Consider the following 13,517-nt stretch of genomic DNA (forward strand, 5'->3'; position numbering starts at 1 on the left):
ACATTGACCCTGTACCATAACACCCTGTATATAGCCTCCACATTGACTCTGTACCGTAATACCCTATATATAGCCTCCACATTGACCCTGTACCATAACACCCTGTATATAGCCTCCACACTGACTCTGTACCGGTACCCCCTGTATATAGCCTCCACTTTGACTCTGTACCATAATACCCTGTATATAGCCTCCAGAGTGACCCTGTACCGTAATACCCTGTATATAGCCTCCACATTGACTCTGTATTGGTACCCCCTGTATATAGCCTCCACGTTGACTCTGTACCATAACACCCTGTATATAGCCTCCACTTTGACTCTGTACCGTAATACCCTGTATATAGCCTCCAGATTGACCCTGTACCGTAATACCCTGTATACAGCCTCCACATTGACTCTGTACTGATACCACCTGTATATAGCCTCCACATTGACTCTGTACCATAACACCCTGTATATAGCCTCCACTTTGACTCTGTACCGTAATACCCTGTATATAGCCTCCAGATTGACCCTGTACCGTAATACCCTGTATACAGCCTCCACATTGACTCTGTACCGTAATACCCTGTATATAACCTCCACATTGACTCTGTACCGTAATACCCTGTATATAGCCTCCACATTGACTCTGTACCGTAATACCCTATATATAGCCTCCACATTGACCCTGTACCATAACACCCTGTATATAGCCTCCACATTGACTCTGTACCGTAATACCCTATATATAGCCTCCACATTGACCCTGTACCATAACACCCTGTATATAGCCTCCACACTGACTCTGTACCAGTACCCCCTGTATATAGCCTCCACTTTGACTCTGTACCGTAATACCCTGTATATAGCCTCCAGATTGACCCTCTACCGTAATACCCTGTATATAGCCTCCACATTGACTCTGTACTGGTACCCCCTGTATATAGCCTCCACTTTGACCCTGTACCGTAATACCCTGTATATAGCCTCCAGATTGACCCTGTACCGTAATACCCTGTATATAGCCTCCACATTGACTCTGTACTGGTACCCCCTGTATATAGCCTCCACATTGACTCTGTACCGTAATGCCCTGTATATAGTCTCCACATTGACTCTGTACCGTAATACCCTGTATATAGCCTCCAGATTGACCCTGTACCGTAATACCCTGTATATAGCCTCCACATTGACTCTGTACTGGTACCCCCTGTATATAGCCTCCACATTGACTCTGTACCGTAATGCCCTGTATATAGTCTCCACATTGACTCTGTACCGTAATACCCTGTATATAGCCTCCAGATTGACCCTGTACCGTAATAACCTGTATATAGCCTCCACATTGACTCTGTACTGGTACCCCCTGTATATAGCCTCCACATTGACTCTGTACCGTAATGCCCTGTATATAGTCTCCACATTGACTCTGTACCGTAATACCCTGTATATAGCCTCCAGATTGACCCTGTACCGTAATACCCTGTATATAGCCTCCACATTGACTCTGTACCGGTACCCCCTGTATATAGCCTCCACTTTGACTCTGTACCGTAATACCCTGTATATAGCCTCCAGATTGACCCTGTACCGTAATACCCTGTATATAGCCTCCACATTGACTCTGTACTGGTACCCCCTGTATATAGCCTCCACATTGACTCTGTACCGTAATGCCCTGTATATAGTCTCCACATTGACTCTGTACCGTAATACCCTGTATATAGCCTCCAGATTGACCCTGTACCGTAATACCCTGTATATAGCCTCCACATTGACTCTGTACCGGTACCCCCTGTATATAGCCTCCACTTTGACTCTGTACCGTAATACCCTGTATATAGCCTCCAGATTGACCCTGTACCGTAATACCCTGTATATAGCCTCCACATTGACTCTGTACTGGTACCCCCTGTATATAGCCTCCACATTGACTCTGTACCGTAATACCCTATATATAGCCTCCACATTGACCCTGTACCATAACACCCTGTATATAGCCTCCACATTGACTCTGTACCGTAATACCCTATATATAGCCTCCACATTGACCCTGTACCATAACACCCTGTATATAGCCTCCACACTGACTCTGTACCAGTACCCCCTGTATATAGCCTCCACTTTGACTCTGTACCGTAATACCCTGTATATAGCCTCCAGATTGACCCTGTACCGTAATACCCTGTATATAGCCTCCACATTGACTCTGTACTGGTACCCCCTGTATATAGCCTCCACTTTGACCCTGTACCGTAATACCCTGTATACAGCCTCCACATTGACTCTGTACTGATACCCCCTGTATATAGCCTCCACATTGACTCTGTACCATAACACCCTGTATATAGCCTCCACTTTGACTCTGTACCGTAATACCCTGTATATAGCCTCCAGATTGACCCTGTACCGTAATACCCTGTATACAGCCTCCACATTGACTCTGTACCGTAATACCCTATATATAGCCTCCACATTGACTCTGTACCGTAATACCCTGTATATAGCCTCGTTATTGTTATTTTATTGTTGTTTTTTTATTTTTTACTTTAGTTTATTTAAATATTTTTCTTAATTTAACAGAAAGGTTGTTGTATTCAGCACTTGTCACAAATACAATTTGCTTATAATTTATTTTATTTTAATTTATTTGAAAGGTGATGAGCTTGACGTTCCTTTTCCAATCGATGTTTGGCTGCGTTTTGACAAAAATAATAATAATCTCGTTCTTTTGTCCATAAAAATTTCATCATGTAGGCTATATTATTGGCTATAATTACAATGATATAATAATTAAGATAATAATTTAATAATAATAATAATTTAATAATTTAAATGCAACGTCATCACACAGCCTTTAATAATCTGCAACAAGTCAATTTGATGGAAACAGCTAATCGCTGGTGGGGAAAAACCTTTGATGCAGATTTTACAATATTATATATCGCATGAAAATCTGTGTATGTGGATGTGCGTGTGCGTGTGCGTGTGCGTGTGCGTGTGCGCGTGCGTGCGTGCGTGCGTGTGTGTGTGTGTGTGTGTGTGTGTGTGTGTTTAGGTCCGCTGACAGAAGGAGAAGGGAAAAAGTGTCAGATGTGAGCAGGGCGGTAGCATCAGCAGTATTTGTAAAAAGTCAGAGGATTCCCCGGAGGGGAGTGCTTGTCGTTAGGACAAACAGGAAAATAACTGATGAGTGCATTAATCAGACCCAGAGCAGGGGAGGTGGAGAGGAAAGAGAGAGAGAGTTGAGAGAGAGAGAGATAGAGAGAGAGAGAGAGAGTTGAGAGAGATAGAGAGAGAGAGTTGAGAGAGTTGAGAGAGAGATAGAGAGAGAGAGAGAGAGTTGAGAGAGAGATAGAGAGAGAGAGAGAGAGAGAGAGAGAGAGAGAGAGAGAGAGAGAGAGATAGAGAGAGAGAGTTGAGAGAGTTGAGAGAGAGATAGAGAGAGAGAGAGAGAGAGAGAGAGAGAGAGAGAGAGAGAGAGAGAGAGAGAGAGAGAGAGAGAGAGAGAGAGAGAGAGCAAGCCAAAGTAAAAGAGGCCCATCCACCAAACTACCAGGTGTGAAACAGGGAAGAGTCTCAGGGGAGATGCTAATTTGGTATAGAGCAGACCTAACCTATTCTATTAACTTAGTCAAAACTGGAAAATTTTACATCTGGTGAGAAATTAATAAGGAAATGTCCTCCTGTGTGCTAACTATATCCCCCCACTTGAATCCATGTACTTTAATGAAGACAGCTTCTCCATCCTGGAGGGGGAGATCAACCATTTCCAGGCCCAGGGACATGTACTAGTCTGTGGCGACCTAAATGCCAGAACCGGACAAGAACCTGACACCCTCAGCACACAGGGGGACAAACACCTACCTGGAGGTGACAGCATCCCCTGCCCCCCTCGGCACACCTACGACAACATAACCAACGAAACGGGTCACAACTCCTGCAGCTCTGTCGCACGCTGGGTAAGTACATAGTCAACGGTAGTCTTCGAGGGGACTCCTACGGTAGGTACACCTATAGCTCTGTCACATGCTGGGTATGTACATAGTCAATGGTAGGCTTCGAGGGGACTCCTACGGTAGGTACACCTATAGCTCATCTCTTGGCAGTAGTACTGTAGACTACTTGATCACTGACCTCAACCGAGAGTCTCTCAGAGAGTTCCCTGTCAGCCCACTAACACCCCTATTAGACCACAACAAAATCACAATCTACTTGAACAGAGCAATACTCAACCAAGAGGAATCGAAGTCAAAGGAACTGAATAATATTAAGAAATGCTATAGATGGAAGGAAAGTAGTGTGGAAACCAACCAAAAAACAATTAGGCAACAACAAATTCAATCCCTTTTAGACAATTTCCTGGGTAAAACGTTCCACTGTAATAGTGAAGGTGTAAACTTGGCAGTAGAAAACCTAAACAGTATATTTGACCTGTGAGCTTCCCTAGCAAACCAAAAAAATGTCATGTAGACAACCTAAGAAAATTAAAAAACAATGACAAATGATTTGATGAAGAATGCGAAAACCTTAGAAAGAAATTAAGAAACCTGTCCAACCAAAAGCATAGAGACCCAGAAAATCTGAGCCTACGCCTTCACTCTGCTGAATCAATAAAACAAAACAGAAATACATAAGAAATCTTTACTCTGTCATTTTAGGATAGTAGTTTGGAGTAACTACAATGTTGATCCATCCTCGGGAGAACTATCACAGCCATTAAACTCTAACTGTTTATTTATTAACTGTGTGTGTGTGTGTGTGTGTGTGTGTGTGTGTGTGTGTGTGTGTGTGTGTGTGTGTGTGTGTGTGTGTGTGTGTGTGTGTGTGTGTGTGTGTGTGTGTGTGTGTGTGTGTGTGTGTGTGTGTGTGTGTGTGTGTGTGTGTGTGTGTGTGTGTGTGTGTGTGTGTGTGTGTGTGTGTGTGTGTGTGTGTGATCATGCTCTGTTCCTCTACTGAGGCCTGGCTAACCAACATTAACGGTGTTGGCTGCTGCTGTATAGTCAGACTACTAATGAAACCCAACGTGCTTAATGTAACCAGTGATCCGGTCAGAGCTGTTCAGTTGGACGGACAGAACAGGCCACAGAGTGTGTGGATATACCATAATAATAACTGAATATAACAGAAAGCTCAGGCCATTGGGCAGAGATTATCACTAAATATGGCAGAACAGCCCAACTAATAATATCAACATTATAGTTTTAACTTAGTTTTGCTTTGAGGCTATATAGTGTTCGTCTTTCATTTACTTTGTTTACAAAACACTTGTGTAAAAAAACAATTGCTTACGTTGTGTTCTGATGTGTTCTGATGGGATACAATGGCTGAAGCTCATGGGTGGGGAGGAGGGGAGGGGGGGGGGTTTAATTCTTCAAGAATCTTGTCCCGGTTCGGTTCGTGAAACGTGTGGCTCATCTCAAGGCTTTTCTTTGGCAAAATAACAATGAATTAAGGGTCTTATTTCCTGATAATTGTCAACATACAACATCACCAGAAGGTGTATGACGTTACCCATTTGCATATTCTGTCTGTTCGCCGTTCACCTGAGGGAACAGGGCGGCTCTCAACACCCGACAACAGAAAAAGTTGGCCACTACTATCCGAGAGATCGTTCTGCCCTCCACTTGCAATTAAAACTGCAGCAGAAATCAGGGAGGGGGGCCTCTGACCTATGTGTAGAAGAGGATCAGCATCTACCCAGAACTGGGTGCCGAACTGCTGAAACAGAAGTTGACCTACAACGAGGTGAGATCCCAGCTACGCAAGCTAAACCTGAGAGGAGGCTTTATCCACCAAGTAAAACTAATCTTGACCTTCCAGAATACAACACACACACACGTTTTTCCCACTGCCAAGGAGTCTCAAGACTTCTTTGATAAGCACATCCAACACACAAGGGGACGAACCGGCAGATCTCAGCTACCCCTATTATGCCTGGCTCAATATTCAGTTATGCTATCCATATAGAATCACATAGCCTAGCCTAGCCTATGGCTGTGTTGCTGCCCTCTGCATGAGATAACGAAGAAGAAACTCTCTCAGTGGGGTAAAAAGAACATCATTATTATTCATATTGGTGGCCATTGTTCATTATTATATTGCTTAAAGTCCAGGGCATTTATACATTGATGACTCCGCACCAATTAATGAACAACGGACAATATATCGAAGTGCCATACAGACTGGGTTTTCTTCCTTAAAGTCCAGGGCATTTATACGTTGATGACTCCACACCAATTAATGAACAACGGACAATATATCGAAGTGCCATACAGACTGGGTTTTCTTCCTTAAAGTCCAGGGCATTTATACGTTGATGACTCCGCACCAATTAATGAACAACGAACAATATATCGAAGTGCCATACAGACTGGGTTTTCTTCCTTAAAGTCCAGGGCATTTATTTATACGTTGATGACTCCGCACCAATTAATGAACAACGAACAATATATCGAAGTGCCATACAGACTGGGTTTTCTTCCTTAAAGTCCAGGGCATTTATACGTTGATGACTCCGCACCAATTAATGAACAACGGACAATATATCGAAGTGCCATACAGACTGGGTTTTCTTCCTTAAAGTCCAGGGCATTTATTTATACGTTGATGACTCCACACCAATTAATGAACAACGGACAATATATCGAAGTGCCATACAGACTGGGTTTTCTTCCTTAAAGTCCAGGGCATTTATTTATACGTTGATGACTCCGCACCAATTAATGAACAACGGACAATATATCGAAGTGCCATACAGACTGGGTTTTCTTCCTTAAAGTCCAGGGCATTTATTTATACGTTGATGACTCCGCACCAATTAATGAACAACGGACAATATATCGAAGTGCCATACAGACTGGGTTTTCTTCCTTTCTGGGTTACAGTACATTGAATCACCGCGGGAACAAACTGTTTAGGATGGAGGGTTTCCACACAATTAGTTTCTGCTTGTTTATTTTTTTTTCCTACGTTTAAGGTCATTTACAGCATATTGCTACTAATAATAAGGACTGATGTTTAGTTATTTCTGTTACCTCTAATAATAAGGCTGATGTTTAGTTATTTCTGTTACCACTAATAATAAGGCCGATGTTTAGTTATTTCTGTTACCTCTAATAATAAGGAATGATGTTTAGTTATTTCTGTTACCTCTAATAATAAGGAATGATGTTTAGTTATTTCTGTTACCACTAATAATAAGGCCGATGTTTAGTTATTTCTGTTACCACTAATAATAAGGCTGATGTTTAGTTATTTCTGTTACCACTAATAATAAGGCTGATGTTTAGTTATTTCTGTTACCACTAATAATAAGGCTGATGTTTAGTTATTTCTGTTACCACTAATAATAAGGCTGATGTTTAGTTATTTCTGTTACCTCTAATAATAAGGCCGATGTTTAGTTATTTCTGTTACCACTAATAATAAGGCCGATGTTTAGTTATTTCTGTTACCTCTAATAATAAGGCCGATGTTTAGTTATTTCTGTTACCTCTAATAATAAGGCCGATGTCTGATAACTTACATTAAAGGGTCTGAAGGGGTAAATGGATACTTATTTTCATGTTTTACTTCATTTTTCTCAATACCTTCAGATGATAAAACAAGTATGAATTGGTTTCCCTGTGGGTCCTGATTTTTGTTTCACCTAATAATACCAAAGATAATAATTTAATAATTACATCATTAAAACCTCTAATTTTTTATTTCTTTAAACAATGTTAATGTTAGCTATACTGTCTTGGAATTTGAAAGGCCTAAACTCATGTATTAAAATGTTCCAGCTGTATTCTATTATATTCTGTATTCTATTCTATTCTGTATTCTATTCTGTATTATATTATATTCTATTCTGTATTCTATTCTGTATTATATTATATTATATACTGTATTCTATTCTATTCTGTATTCTATTCTATATTATATTCTATTCTGTATTCTATATTATATTGTGTATTCTATTCTATTCTGTATTCTATTCTGTTCTGTATTCTATTCTATTCTGTATTATATTCTATTCTATTCTGTATTCTATTCTATTCTATTCTGTATTCTATTCTATTCTGTATTCTATTCTATTCTATTCTGTATTATATTCTATTCTGTATTACATTCTAGCAAGATATAGAAATGCTCCAAGAAACACACTTGCTCCAGAAGGACTCAGAATAGAGAACCATTCATACTTGGCTGCTTTTCCATCTGTCATGCAGGTGAAAGAGGACCCAAAAGCGACTTGGCGAAAACAGAGTCTTTAATCCAGTAAAGTAAATACAAACAAAAAACACAACTTTCACTCGAAATGACGAGGACAAACTGGAGACTCGATCTTGAACAGCAGGTGAACAGCAGGTTGCCTCGGGAAGGCACTTGAACCAGACAGACTCAGACACCTGCTCACCACGCAGCATCTGAGGAAAACACGACACGACAGGGCGATACACAAACACAGCACGGTGAATTCTAGACAAGGAACCGACAGGACAGGAACGGAACACAAAGGAAGAAATAGGGACTCTAATCAGGGGAAAGGATCGGGAACAGGTGTGGGAAGACTAAATGATTGATTAGGGGAATAGGAACAGCTGGGAGCAGGAACGGAACGATAGAGAGAAGAGAGAGCGAGAGAGTGAGAGAGGGAGGGGGAGAGAGAGGGATAGAAAGAGGGAAAGAACCTAATAAGACCAGCAGAGGGAAACGAATAGAATGGGAAGCACAGGGACAAGACAAGATAATAAATGACAAAACATGACAGTACCCCCCACTCACCGAGCGCCTCCTGGCGCACTCGAGGAGGAATCCTGGCGGCAACGGAGGAAATCATCAATGAGTGAACGGTCCAGCACGTCCCGAGACGGAACCCAACTCCTCTCCTCAGGACCGTAACCCTCCCAATCCACTAAGTATTGGTGACCCCGTCCCGAGAACGCATGTCCATGATCTTATGTACCTTGTAAATAGGTGCGCTCTCGACAAGGACGGGAGGGGGAGGGAAGACGAACGGGGGTGCGAAGAAAGGGCTTAACACAGGAGACATGGAAGACAGGATGGACGCGACGAAGATGTCGCGGAAGAAGCAGTCGCACAGCGACAGGATTGACGACCTGGGAGACACGGAACGGACCAATGAACCGCGGAGTCAACTTACGAGAAGCTGTCGTAAGAGGAAGGTTGCGAGTGGAAAGCCACACTCTCTGGCCGCAACAATACCTTGGACTCTTAATCCTGCGTTTATTGGCGGCTCTCACAGTCTGTGCCCTGTAACGGCAAAGTGCAGACCTCACCCTCCTCCAGGTGCGCTCACAACGTTGGACAAACGCTTGAGCGGAGGGAACGCTGGACTCGGCAAGCTGGGATGAGAACAGAGGAGGCTGGTAACCCAGACTACTCTGAAACGGAGATAACCCGGTAGCAGACGAAGGAAGCGAATTGTGAGCGTATTCTGCCCAGGGAGCTGTTCTGCCCAAGACGCAGGGTTTCTGAAAGAAAGGCTGCGTAGTATGCGACCAATCGTCTGATTGGCCCTCTCTGCTTGCCCGTTAGACTGGGGATGAAACCCGGAAGAGAGACTGACGGACGCACCAATCAAACGACAGAACTCCCTCCAAAACTGTGACGTGAATTGCGGGCCTCTGTCTGAAACGGCGTCTAACGGGAGGCCATGAATTCTGAATACATTCTCGATAATGATTTGTGCCGTCTCCTTAGCGGAAGGAAGTTTAGCGAGGGGAATGAAATGTGCCGCCTTAGAGAACCTATCGACAACCGTAAGAATCACAGTCTTCCCCGCAGACAAAGGCAGACCGGTAATGAAGTCTAGGGCGATGTGAGACCATGGTCGAGAAGGAATGGGGAGCGGTCTGAGACGACCGGCAGGAGGAGAGTTACCCGACTTAGTCTGCGCGCAGTCCGAACAAGCAGCCACGAAACGGCGCGTGTCACGCTCCTGAGTCGGCCACCAAAAGCGCTGGCGAATAGACGCAAGAGTGCCTCGAACACCGGGATGACCAGCTAACTTGGCAGAGTGAGCCCACTGAAGAACAGCCAGACGAGTGGAAACAGGAACGAAAAGGAGGTTACTAGGACAAGCGCGGCGACGCAGTGTGCGTGAGTGCTTGCTTAACCTGTCTTTCAATTCCCCAGACTGTTAACCCGACAACACGCCCATAAGGAAGAATCCCCTCGGGATCAGTAGAAGCCACAGAAGAACTAAACAGACGGGATAAGGCATCAGGCTTGGTGTTCTTGCTACCCGGACGGTAAGAAATCACAAACTCGAAACGAGCGAAAAACAACGCCCAACGAGCTTGACGGGCATTAAGTCGTTTGGCAGAACGGATGTACTCAAGGTTCTTATGGTCTGTCCAAACGACAAAGGAACGGTCGCCCCCTCCAACCACTGTCGCCATTCGCCTAGGGCTAAGCGGATGGCGAGCAGTTCACGGTTACCCACATCATAGTTGCGCTCAGATGGCGACAGGCGATGAGAAAAATAAGCGCAAGGATGAACCTTATCGTCAGACTGGAAGCGCTGGGATAGAATGGCTCCCACGCCTACCTCTGAAGCGTCAACCTCGACAATGAATTGTCTAGTGACGTCAGGAGTAACGAGGATAGGAGCGGACGTAAACGTTCTTTTAGAAGATCAAAAGCTCCCTGGGCGGAACCGGACCACTTAAAACACGTCTTGACAGAAGTAAGAGCTGTGAGAGGGGCAGCAACTTGACCGAAATTACGAATGAAACGCCGATAGAAATTAGCGAAACCTAAAAAGCGCTGCAACTCGACACGTGACCTTGGAACGGGCCAATCACTGACAGCTTGGACCTTAGCGGAATCCATCTGAATGCCTTCAGCGGAAATAACGGAACCGAGAAAAGTAACGGAGGAGACATGAAAAGAGCACTTCTCAGACTTTACGTAGAGACAATTCTCTAAAAGGCGCTGTAGAACACGTCGAACGTGCTGAACATGAATCTCGAGTGACGGAGAAAAAATCAGGATATCGTCAAGATAGACAAAAACAAAGATGTTCAGCATGTCTCTCAGAACATCATTAACTAATGCCTGAAAAACAGCTGGCGCATTGGCGAGACCAAACGGCAGAACCCGGTACTCAAAATGCCCTAACGGAGTGTTAAACGCCGTTTTCCACTCGTCCCCCTCTCTGATGCGCACGAGATGGTAAGCGTTACGAAGGTCCAACTTAGTAAAGCACCTGGCTCCCTGCAGAATCTCGAAGGCTGATGACATAAGGGGAAGCGGATAACGATTCTTAACCGTTATGTCATTCAGCCCTCGATAATCCACGCAGGGGCGCAGAGTACCGTCCTTCTTCTTAACAAAAAAGAACCCCGCCCCGGCCGGAGAGGAAGAAGGCACTATGGTACCGGCGTCAAGAGACACAGACAAATAATCCTCGAGAGCCTTACGTTCGGGAGCCGACAGAGAGTATAGTCTACCCCGAGGAGGAGTGGTCCCCGGAAGGAGATCAATACTACAATCATACGACCGGTGAGGAGGAAGGGAGTTGGCTCGGGACCGACTGAAGACCGTGCGCAGATCATGATATTCCTCCGGCACTCCTGTCAAATCGCCAGGTTCCTCCTGAGAAGTAGGGACAGAAGAAACGGGAGGGATGGCAGACATTAAACACTTCACATGACAAGAAACGTTCCAGGATAGGATAGAATTACTAGACCAATTAATAGAAGGATTATGACATACTAGCCAGGGATGACCCAAAACAACAGGTGTAAACGGTGAACGAAAAATCAAAAAGAAATAGTCTCACTGTGGTTACCAGATACTGTGAGGGTTAAAGGTAGTGTCTCAAATCTGATACTGGGAAGATGACTACCATCTAAGGCGAACATGGGCGTAGGCTTCTCTAACTCTCTGAAAGGAATGTCATGTTTCCGAACCCATGCTTCGTCCATGAAACAACCCTCAGCCCCAGAGTCTATCAAGGCACTACATGTAGCACCCGAACCGGTCCAGCGTAGATGGACCGACAAAGTAGTACAGGATCTTGATGGAGAGACTTGAGTAGTTGCGCTCACCTGTAGCCCTCCGCTTACAGATGAGCTCTGGCTTTTACTGGACATGAATTAACAAAATGTCCAGCAACTCCGCAATAGAGGCACAGGCGGTTGGTGATCCTCCGTTCCTCTCCTTAGTCGAGATGCGAATCCCTCCCAGCTGCATGGGCTCAGACTCTGAGCCAGAGGAGGAGATGGTTGCGATGCGGAGCAGGGAAACACCGTTGATGCGAGCTCTCTTCCACGAGCCCGGTGACGAAGATCTACCCGTCGTTCTATGCGGATGGCGAGAGCAATCAAAGAGTCCACATCTGAAGGAACCTCCCGGGAGAGAATCTCATCCTTAACCACTGCGTGGAGTCCCTCCAGAAAACGAGCAAGCAGCGCCGGCTCGTTCCACTCACTAGAGGCAGCAAGAGTGCGAAACTCAATAGAATAATCCGTTATGGACCGTTCACCTTGGCATAAGGAAGCCAGGGCCCTAGAAGCCTCCCTACCAAAAACTGAACGGTCAAAAACCCGAATCATCTCCTCTTTAAAGTTCTGGAACTTGTTAGAGCAATCAGCCCTTGCCTCCCAGATAGCTGTGCCCCATTCTCGAGCCCGGCCAGTAAGGAGTGAAATGACGTAAGCAACCCGAGCTCTCTCTCTAGAGTATGTGTTGGGTTGGAGAGAGAACACAATCTCACACTGCGTGAGAAAGGAGCGGCACTCAGTGGGCTGCCCGGAGTAGCAAGGTGGGTTATTAACCCTAGGTTCTGGAGGCTCGGCAGGCCAGGAAGTAACAGGTGGCACGAGACGTAGACTCTGGAACTGTCCAGAGAGGTCGGAAACCTGAGCGGCCAGGTTCTCCACGGCATGGCGAGCAGCAGACAATTCCTGCTCGTGTCTGCCGAGCATGGCTCCTTGGATCTCGACGGCAGTGTAACGAGCGTCTGAAGTCGCTGGGTCCATTCCTTGGTCGGTTCCTTCTGTCATGCAGGTGAAAGAGGACCCAAAGCGACTTGGCGAAAACAGAGTCTTTAATCCAGTAAAGTAAATACAAACAAAAAACACAACTTTCACTCGAAATGACGAGGACAAACTGGAGACTCGATCTTGAACAGCAGGTGAACAGCAGGTTGCCTCGGGAAGGCACTTGAACCAGACAGACTCAGACACCTGCTCACCACGCAGCATCTGAGGAAAACACGACACGACAGGGCGATACACAAACACAGCACGGTGAATTCTAGACAAGGAACCGACAGGACAGGAACGGAACACAAAGGAAGAAATAGGGACTCTAATCAGGGGAAAGGATCGGGAACAGGTGTGGGAAGACTAAATGATTGATTAGGGGAATAGGAACAGCTGGGAGCAGGAACGGAACGATAGAGAGAAGAGAGAGCGAGAGAGTGAGAGAGGGAGGGGGAGAGAGAGGGATAGAAAGAGGGAAAGAACCTAATAAGACCAGCAGAGGGAAACGAATAGAATGGGAAGCACAGGG

The sequence above is a fragment of the Oncorhynchus gorbuscha genome, linkage group LG06, assembly GCF_021184085.1.
Source record: "Oncorhynchus gorbuscha isolate QuinsamMale2020 ecotype Even-year linkage group LG06, OgorEven_v1.0, whole genome shotgun sequence".
Taxonomy (NCBI): domain Eukaryota; kingdom Metazoa; phylum Chordata; class Actinopteri; order Salmoniformes; family Salmonidae; genus Oncorhynchus; species Oncorhynchus gorbuscha.